At 35.5% G+C, this 10,543-nt stretch overlaps 1 non-coding gene across 1 annotated transcript; it reads right to left on the bottom strand.

Annotated features, from left to right (window-relative positions):
* Positions 1-10,112: 10,112 nt before the first annotated feature.
* Positions 10,113-10,219, bottom strand: LOC111558477. The gene has a single exon (XR_002739378.1). It is a non-coding gene; the product is annotated as a U6 spliceosomal RNA (small nuclear RNA).
* Positions 10,220-10,543: the final 324 nt, after the last annotated feature.

Raw genomic sequence — 10,543 nt, 5'->3', positions numbered from 1 at the left:
AACATAATATTTTTATTCATGTCATCTTGTTTTATAAACATGATAATTATGTAATTCTATATTTTAGTTGTAAAAGTTATAAAATAGAACCTGGAAATCTATTTTAAATTTATTGTTTTATATAAAATATATATGATATAAATATTTATGAAGGTGGTTAGAAGTTTTAAGGCAATTTATTAATACTGGTTCTAAAACACCATTTTTTTCAAATTGAAAAATATCCCTATATAACTTCTTTTAATGTAATTTTTCTTTTCAAATGACTACATATTAAACTCTTTTCATCACACTCAACACAGAATCAAAAGAGATGTTTTAAACAATCTTTTAAGGAATATATTAAGTTTTATCTTTTCATAATGTTACTGTAAGAAACAAATGATACACTGAAGATAGTTTTAAATCAGTTGCCTGTGCTATATTGCTTTCTCTTCACAGGTAATTGATGTTAAAAAATGTTCACTTTTGTTGTGTTTGATGTATTACACACAAAACAGTGTTCTAAAATCTCAATTATAAAAATCTTTAACTATTAGAATGATGATACTACAGATACACATTTTTCTGTCCTTTTCTGAGAACTACACAATGTTAAATTGAGATTTTTCTTTTTCTAAAAATGTTTTAATGTTTATTTATTTTTGAGAGGGACAGAGACAGAATGCGAGTGGGTTAGGGGCAGAGAGAGAGGGAGACACAGAATTCGAAGTAGGCTCCAGGCTCTGAGCTGTCAGCACAGAGCCCGACGCGGGGCTCGAACTCACAAGCTGTGAGATCATGACCTAAGCACAAGTCAGATGCTCAACCGACAGAGCCACCCAGGCGCCCCATGATTTTTCTTTATATCACTGATATTAAAGTTATCTCACACAATTCAATCATCAATCCTCTTGAATGATTCATAGTATATGATTCTTATTGCCTAAGGACTAACATAATTATCCTTTACTCTCCACAACCATACTCTCTTTTGAGATCCATTCTGTTATGTATTTAAAAACACTAAAAACCTTTTTAAGTCAGATGAAAATATGTGGAGGAAATTACATAAAAAAGAAAAATTCAGAAAATATAATTCTTACCAAACTTATCTACCTAAAAAAAATCTCACTGTTAGCTAACTCCATTCAGGGAAAAAAACAAAACAAAACAGAATAATTTTGATAAAATTAGTCATGAGCTGCTTCCTTAGAAATCAAGTTAGATTGGATTTGTCATGACTTTTTCAGATAAAGACATCGGTATTTGTTTTGAATTGTGCTATGGCAATCCCACAGGTTAGAGCTGGAGAACCAAAAGGGAACTGATCTTATCTACCTAAAATTGTAATGTCCTAGAGATCTCCTTCACTGTATATGTGTTTTGAAAAGAATACTGTTAATTACCCACAGTTTAAAAGGAATTTTCAGCTTCTCCTAAAGTTGGAGTAAAAGGACCAGGTTTACCTGCTGCCAGAAATAACAAGACAAGACAAATACATGAAGCAACCATTTTCAAGACGCTGGACATCAGGCAACACGGGATAATGATTACTGAGAGAGAGTAAAAAAATAAAACAAACTTTAAGGGGCACCTGGGTAGCTCAGTCGGTTGAGCGACTGACTTTAGCTCAGGTCGTGATCTCACAGTTTTTGAGTTCGAGCCCCCTGTCAGGTTCTGTGCTGACAGCGTGGAACCTGGAGCCTGCTTTGGATTCTGTGTCTCCCTCTCTCTCTGCCCCTAACCCACTCGCATTCTGTCTCTGTCCCTCTCAAAAATAAATAAACATTTTAAATAAATAAATAAATAAATAAATAAACTTTAAGATTGCTCTAATTTTCTGCCTTGAGAGAGACTCCAGGTTTTGGTATTGGTAGGGGCACCCCAGGTAGAACCCGCCAAATACCATGTGTTGAAGAAATGGAGCTGAGAGAACAAGGAGACTAAGACTGGGACAACTTCCAGGACAGAGTACCAGGCATAAGAAAGCTACACAGAAAGAGAGCTTCCAAGATTGACAGCCACCTCCCCTTAGTATTCAGCAGAGCACTGACTGACTCATGGTACAGATTCACTAAAGAAATTATTGATTTCAAGTATTACCTAAGACCAGATAAATAAACTATCCGAGATGATTACAGATAATGATGTCTGACATTTATACACACCTGAGAACATTGTCAGTTTCTACCAGCCAAATTAGAATACCTCATAATTCACAGAGTACTTGGCATTATACTCATAGAGACCCTGCTTTAGTAGTAGGAAATAATTACATGAAGAACTTGGAGAATACAAAGCCATGCCACAGACTGGGAAACATAGTTTAAAATCACATATCTGATAAAGCACTACTGTCCAGAATCTATAAACAATCCTTAAATTCAATAATGGGAAACAATCTATCAAAAATGGGCAAAATATTTGAGCAGGCACTTCACCAAAGAAGATCTATGGATAGCCAATAAGTACATGAAAAGACACTTGTGATATTGTTTTTCACTGAGGAAGCAAATGGTGAAACCACTAAGAAATGCCACTGTGAACTATTAGAATGGCTAAAATTAGAAGATTGGCCATAACAAGTTCTGAGGAAGATTATCCAGTTCATGATCTTATTTGACCCCCAAAACTACCAAGAGATTTTCATTCACTTATGTTTATTTCTTACTTGCACGTAGTCTTGAAAATATTATTCTAATGCGAAGTTCACCTGGGAATCTCAAATTTTTTCCTCAATTTAATTTTATTAATGCTTTATTTCTAGAACCTGACCTATGTGACTTCCTACTAACTTTGTCTTGCAAAACTTCTGGAATTTTTCATCTGTTCCTATGCATTTATAAATATTTTAACACTAAATTTTAAGTGTATGCATACAGAATTCAAAGCTTAGTGGCAAGTGAAACTTGAAGACCATCTTTCCATATGTTTTCATAAAAGACTTTTGAAAATATATTTTAAAAAGACAGGATTGACTGAAATTAAGATAATTATGCATAAAACTTTATGTTCAAGCAAAAATACTTCATGAATATGGCTGCATAATCTTACTGCTATAGCGATATCTTTGTCTTGGTAGACAGCTGAGAATGCAGTCATCAGTTCTTTGTGTCTTAGTATGAAGAGTCTTCTTGACTTCTCAGAGGTGTTTGATTTCTGTCCCTTTATTTCAGATCAGTACTGAAGCCTGTAAATCACACTTACTCTAAGGGATCCAGTAGCAAACAGAGGCTATAATGTGACCTTAGTAATTTGGCATTATAGTGTCTCTTGGAAACATCAAAATCAGTAGTAGTTCTTTTTATGTTTCTCTAAAGTGTTTTCCACGTTGACAGTAAAACTACTTTTAAATTGTTTTCATGACTGGGAGAAATAATTTACTTTATTATTTCTTATCAAATTTACAAGCTTAAAATATCTTCACTAATTAAAGTGTCTAATTCTCAAAGTGAAGTATCTCTGTTTTGGGTCGGGGTCCTATACTTTCACTTGTGCTTGTTGTTATATTAAAGGGAAATATAATAGATTTTTAACTAAATTATGTACCTTCAACATGACTTTAAAAATTTTTCTCAGACTAGACATGCCTGAGTGGCTCAGTCAGATGAGCATATGGCTCTTGATTTAGGCTCAGGTCATGATCCCTGGGTCACGGAATCAAGCCCTGCCTGGGGCTCCATGCTGAGTGTAGAGCCTGCTTAAGATTCTCTCTCTCTCTCTCTCTCTCTCTCTGCCCCTTTCCCCTGCTCACACACTCTCTCTCTCTCAAAAAAATTTTTTTTCTCATACTGTAGGAAGGTATTCTAATGAAATTCCAGTTATACGATTCTAATAATAAAGGTCAACCTTCTCATTCATACACTATTAATAAAAATACACCTAATCTTGAATGATGTTATATGTCAATTATATCTCAATAAAGATGGAAATAAAAGAAAGCTTTGAATATTACATGGCACTTTAAAGATTATTGTCTTACCATCTACTTACAAAACTTGTCTCAAGGAAAAATTAATTAAATGAAGTTTATACTTTCATAGTTATATTATCAATTAATATAAACATTGTATCATACATAGAAGAAAGCCATAATTAACAATTTCTCCATACGTAAGACGACGTCTAAAGAATTATCATTTTTAATAAAAAGCCTTCTAAGAGTTTGTGCTGCTGGGTGCCTGGTTGTCTCAGTCGGTTAAGCGTCTGACTCTAGGTTTCAGCTCAGGTCATGATCTCAGGGTTCCTGTGTTTGAGCCTTGTACTGGGCTCCATGTTGACAGTGCAAAGCCTGCTTAGGATTCTCTCTTTCTCCCTCTCTCTCTGCCCCTACCCTGCTCGTGCACTCTTTCTCTGTCTCAAAATAAGTAAGTAAAAAAAAAAAAAAACCCTCAAAAGAAAAAAAGAATTTGTGCTGCTCCTTATTTAAGTTTATTAGATCCTGGCTCAAAAATTGTTTAAAATTTATTTTTTAATTACATTTATTTATTTTTGAGAGACAGAGAGAGACAGAGTGTGAGCAGGGGAGGGGCAGAGGGAGAGGGAGGCACAGAATCTGAAACAGGCTCCAGGCTCTGAGTTATCAGCACAGAGCCCAACACGGGGCTCGAACCCACAAACCGTGAGATCATGACTTAAGCCGAAGTCCAATGCTTAACCGACTGAGCCACCCAGGAGCCCCCCCAAATTATTTAAGTGGTAGAGCAACCACATTGGAAAGCACTGGGCTTTATAACAGCATATGATCATAAACATGTTGTATGTATATATACAGGCATATATATATTTTTTATCTCCCAATCTGTAAGTTGTCTTTTCATTTTGATGATTGTTCCTTACGCTGTGCAGATGCTTTTTAGTTTGATGTAATCCCAGTTGTTTATTTTTTATTTTGTTCCTTGCAAATACATTTGATGCCATAACCAAAAAATTACTGCTAAGACCCATGACAGGAAAATTTTTTTCTATATTTTGTTCCAGGAGTTTTATGGTTTCAGTCTTACATTCAAGTCTTTAATCCACTAAAAGGTAATTTTTGTGAGTGGTATAAGATATGGGCCCAGTTTCATTCTTTTGCATGTAACTATTTAATTTTCCCAGCACTATATATTAAAGAGACTCTTCCCATTTACCCATTGAGTATTCTTAACTCCCTCGGCAATTATTAGTTGACCTTATATGCGTGGGTTTATTTCTGGTATGTTAATTCTGTTCTATTAATCTATATTGTTATTATTTACGCCAGCATCATACAGTTTTGATTGCATTAGATTAATAATACAGTTTGAAATTAGGTAGTGTGATGCCTCTACACATTGCAGTATTTTGATTTGTATGCCTTTAATTGCTGAAAAGTCCAATTTTTTTTGAAGAGACTTATAGAACACAATTTTTCCTTGGACACGATGGGTGCTTAGTACCTTTAGTTAAAGCCTAAATCAGGTATAGTAATGGCAAACTAAAATAGCTGTTAAGTTTGCATATAAAATCATTATTAAATAGTTTATACTGTTGAATGATAAGGAAGGAAATGACAGTTAATAAAAATATTGAGGGTGATCATATAAGATAAATAAATAGATAACTTGAAGAAGAGTGTAGCTTTTTAAGTTAAAATGTTTATAGAGCTTTAAACTAAAAATCAGAATAATATAGATTAGATTGCATAACAAATAAGATTGGCTGATTAGATTATAACTATGATTTTTTTTAAAATTAGATTTCGTGATAAATATAATGCTTTCTGGGATTTTTTCATATACAAACACTCAAAACTATATTATTTTTTAGACCATTCTATTTAAGAACAGCTTTTTAAAGAAAATGTCTTATTTCGGGTTTTTGCATATTGAAGTCCAGATGAAAAAATATATCTCCCTTCAATGGAATATTACTCAGCAATGGAAAGGGCTAAAAATTACATTAAGTGAAAAAAAAGCCATATGCAAAAAATATGTATTGTATGACTACCTTCTTATGAACTTTGTAAAACAGAGAAATTTATAAAGACAGAAAAGAGGCCAGTGGTTGCCCCAGAATGGGGATGAGAGTGGAGACACATAGTAAACAATAGAATGGCAAGTTTTGGATGATAAAAATGCTTCAAATCTGAATTGTTTTGGTGATTGCACAACTTTATAAATTTAGAACGGATGCAGTTTTTGCACGTGAATTATACCTCAGTGCAACTGCTCCAATATGCCAACTCTGTCATTTCAAAAATTCATCAAGAAGAATCACTCTGAAATCATATACAATGAAATTGTAATCCATCGTGTTTGATTTAGATATGATGAATATAAAATTTAGAAAAAATAAAAATCAGGTAAGAGAAAAATTTGGTGACCCAAACACCTTAAGTTTTCAATAAACGAGATTTGAAAATATGGTAATTCTTAATGAATATATTTAGCAAAAAAATCTTGACAGTTTGCAATTTGGAAATTTTCAAAAAGGCACAACTTAAGAGAAATACTTGCTAAAGATCGCTATGTATTTTATTTTATTTATTTATTTATTTTTTTTATATGAAATTTATTGACACATTAGTTTCCATACAACACCCAGTGCTCATCCCAAAAGGTGCCCTCCTCAATACCCATCACCCACCCTCTCCTCCCTCCCACCCCCCATCAACCCTCAGTTTGTTCTCCGTTTTTAAGAGTCTCTTATGCTTTGGCTCTCTCCCACTCTAACCTGTTTTTTTTTTTCCTTCCCCTCCCCCATGGGTTCCTGTTAATTTTTCAGGGTCCACATAAGAGTGAAACCATATGGTATCTGTCTTTCTCTGTATGGCTTATTTCACTTAGCATCACACTCTCCAGTTCCATCCACGTTGCTACAAAAGGCCATATTTCATTTTTTCTCATTGCCACGTAATATTCCATTGTGTATATAAACCACAATTTCTTTATCCATTCATCAGTTGATGGACATTTAGGCTCTTTCCATAATTTGGCTATTGTTGAGAGTGCTGCTATGAACATTGGGGTACAAGTGGCCCTATGCATCAGTACTCCTGTATCCCTTGGATAAATTCCTAGCAGTGCTATTGCTGGGTCATAGGGTAGGTCTATTTTTAACTTTCTGAGGAACCTCCACACTGCTTTCCAGAGCGGCTGCACCAATTTGCATTCCCACCAACAGTGCAAGAGGGTTCCCGTTTCTCCACATCCTCTCCAGCATCTAGAGTCTCCTGATTTGTTCATTTTGGCCACTCTGACTGGTGTGAGGTGATACCTGAGTGTGGTTTTGATTTGTATTTCCCTGATAAGGAGCGACGCTGAACATCTTTTCATGTGCCTGTTGGCCATCCGGATGTCTTCTTTAGAGAAGTGTCTATTCATGTTTTCTGCCCATTTCTTCACTGGGTTATTTGTTTTCCGGGTGTGGAGTTTGGTGAGCTCTTCATAGATTTTGGATACTAGCCCTTTGTCCGATATGTCATTTGCGAATATCTTTTCCCATTCCGTTGGTTGCCTTTTAGTTTTGTTGGTTGTTTCCTTTGCTGTGCAGAAGCTTTTTATCTTCATAAGGTCCCAGTAATTCACTTTTGCTTTTAATTCCCTTGCCTTTGGGGATATGTCGAGTAAGAGATTGCTACGGCTGAGGTCAGAGAGGTCTTTTCCTGCTTTCTCCTCTAAGGTTTTGATGGTTTCCTGTCTCACATTTAGGTCCTTTATCCATTTTGAGTTTATTTTTGTGAATGGTGTGAGAAAGTGGTCTAGTTTCAACCTTCTGCATGTTGCTGCTCAGTTCTCCCAGCACCATTTGTTAAAGAGACTGTCTTTTTTCCATTGGATGTTCTTTCCTGCTTTGTCAAAGATCAGTTGGCCATACGTTTGTGGGTCTAGTTCTGGGGTTTCTATTCTATTCCATTGGTCTATGTGTCTGTTTTTGTGCCAATACCATGCTGTCTTGATGATGACAGCTTTGTAGTAGAGGCTAAAGTCTGGGATTGTGATGCCTCCTGCTTTGGTCTTCTTCTTCAAAATTCCTTTGGCTATTCGGGGCCTTTTGTGGTTCCATATGAATTTTAGGATTGCTTGTTCTAGTTTTGAGAAGAATGCTGGTGCAATTTTGATTGGGATTGCATTGAATGTGTAGATAGCTTTGGGTAGTATTGACATTTTGACAATGTTTATTTTTCCAATCCCTGAGCAGGGAATGTCTTTCCATTTCTTTAAATCTTCTTCAATTACCTTTATAAGCTTTCTATAGTTTTCAGCATACAGATCCTTTACATCTTTGGTTAGATTTATTCCTAGGTATTTTATGCTTCTTGGTGCAATTGTGAATGGGATCAGTTTCTTTCTTTGTCTTTCTGTTGCTTCATTGTTAGTGTATAAGAATGCAACTGATTTCTGTACATTGATTTTGTATCCTGCAACTTTGCTGACTTCCAGTTCTAGCAGACTTTTGGTGGAGTCTATCAGATTTTCCATGTATAATATCATGTCATCTGCAAAAAGCGAAAGCTTGACTTCATCTTTGCCAATTTTGATGCCTTTGATTTCCTTTTGTTGTCTGATTGCTGATGCTAGAACTTCCAGCACTATGTTAAACAGCAGCGGTGAGAGTGGGCATCCTTGTCGTGTTCCTGATCTCAGGGAAAAAGCTCTCAGTTTTTCCCCGTTGAGGATGATGTTAGCTGTGTGCTTTTCATAAATGGCTTTTATGATCTTTAAGTATGTTCCTTCTATCCCGACTTTCTCAAGGGTTTTTATTAAGAAAGGGTGCTGGATTTTGTCAAAGGGCTTTTCTGCATCGATTGACAGGATCATATGGTTCTTCTCTTTTTTTTTGTTAATGTGATGTATCACGTTGATTGATTTGCGAATGTTGAACCAGCCCTGCATCCCAGGAATGAATCCCACTTGATCATGGTGAATAATTCTTTTTATATGCCGTTGAATTCGATTTGCTAGTATCTTATTGAGAATGTTTGCATCCATATTCATCAGGGATATTGGCCTGTAGTTCTCTTTTTTGACTGGGTCTCTGTCTGGTTTAGGAATCAAAGTAATACTGGCTTCATAGAATGAGTCTGGAAGTTTTCCTTCCCTTTCTATTTCTTGGAATAGCTTGAGAAGGATAGGTATTATCTCTGCTTTAAACGTCTGGTAGAACTCCCCTGGGAAGCCATCTGGTCCTGGACTCTTATTTGTTGGGAGATTTTTGATAACCGATTCAATTTCTTCGCTGGTTATGGGTCTGTTCAAGCTTTCTATTTCCTCCTGATTGAGTTTTGGAAGAGTGTGGGTGTTCAGGAATTTGTCCATTTCTTCCAGGTTGTCCAATTTGTTGGCATATAATTTTTCATAGTATTCCCTGATAATTGTTTGTATCTCTGAGGGATTGGTTGTAATAATTCCATTTTCATTCATGATTTTATCTATTTGGGTCATTTCCCTTTTCTTTTTGAGAAGCCTGGCTAGAGGTTTGTCAATTTTGTTTATTTTTTCAAAAAACCAACTCTTGGTTTCATTGATCTGTTCTACAGTTTTTTTAGATTCTATATTGTTTATTTCTGCTCTGATCTTTATTATTTCTCTTCTTCTGCTGGGTTTAGGCTGCCTTTGCTGTTCTGCTTCTAGTTCCTTTAGGTGTGCTGTTAGATTTTGTATTTGGGATTTTTCTTGTTTCTTGAGATAGGCCTGGATTGCAATGTATTTTCCTCTCAGGACTGCCTTCGCTGCGTCCCAAAGCGTTTGGATTGTTGTATTTTCATTTTCGTTTGTTTCCATATATTTTTTAATTTCTTCTCTAATTGCCTGGTTGACCCACTCATTCGTTAGTAGGGTGTTCTTTAACCTCCATGCCTTTGGAGGTTTTCCAGACTTTTTCCTGTGGTTGATTTCAAGCTTCATAGCATTGTGGTCTGAAAGTATGCATGGTATAATTTCAATCCTTGTAAACTTATGAAGGGCTGTTTTGTGACCCAGTATATGATCTATCTTGGAGAATGTTCCATGTGCACTCGAGAAGAAAGTATATTCTGTTGCTTTGGGATGCAGCGTTCTAAATATATCTGTCAAGTCCATCTGATCCAATGTCTCATTCAGGGCCCTTGTTTCTTTATTGACCGTGTGTCTAGATGATCTGTCCATTTCTGTAAGTGGGGCGTTAAAAAAAATGTGGAACGCTTCACGAATTTGCGTGTCATCCTTGCGCAGGGGCCATGCTAATCTTCTCTGTATCGTTCCAATTTTAGTATACGTGCTGCCGAAGCGAGCACAATCGCTATGTATTTTAAAGAAGGAAGATTTTCTCCTTTCCTAGACTAGGTGTACTGAGTGTAAAGTTTCTTCTAGAAAATTCATGGTTAAAATAGTTTCCTGAAAGATACTACTTGTGTACAAATAAGCTACTGATATTACTAAGATATTACTGATTATACTACAAATAAGCTACTGATATTACTAAGCTACTGATATTACTAATATTACTAATATTACTGATATTACAAAAGTGAGTATAAATTAAATTGTAATTTTACAGTACAAGGGTTGTAATCAAACTGCACTCAAGGTAAAGTTATCCGTTCTGCAATAAAATGTCA

Source organism: Felis catus, chromosome F1 (genome assembly GCF_018350175.1).
Source record: "Felis catus isolate Fca126 chromosome F1, F.catus_Fca126_mat1.0, whole genome shotgun sequence".
Classification (NCBI taxonomy): domain Eukaryota; kingdom Metazoa; phylum Chordata; class Mammalia; order Carnivora; family Felidae; genus Felis; species Felis catus.
This window is presented reverse-complemented; position numbering and strand designations above follow the sequence as displayed.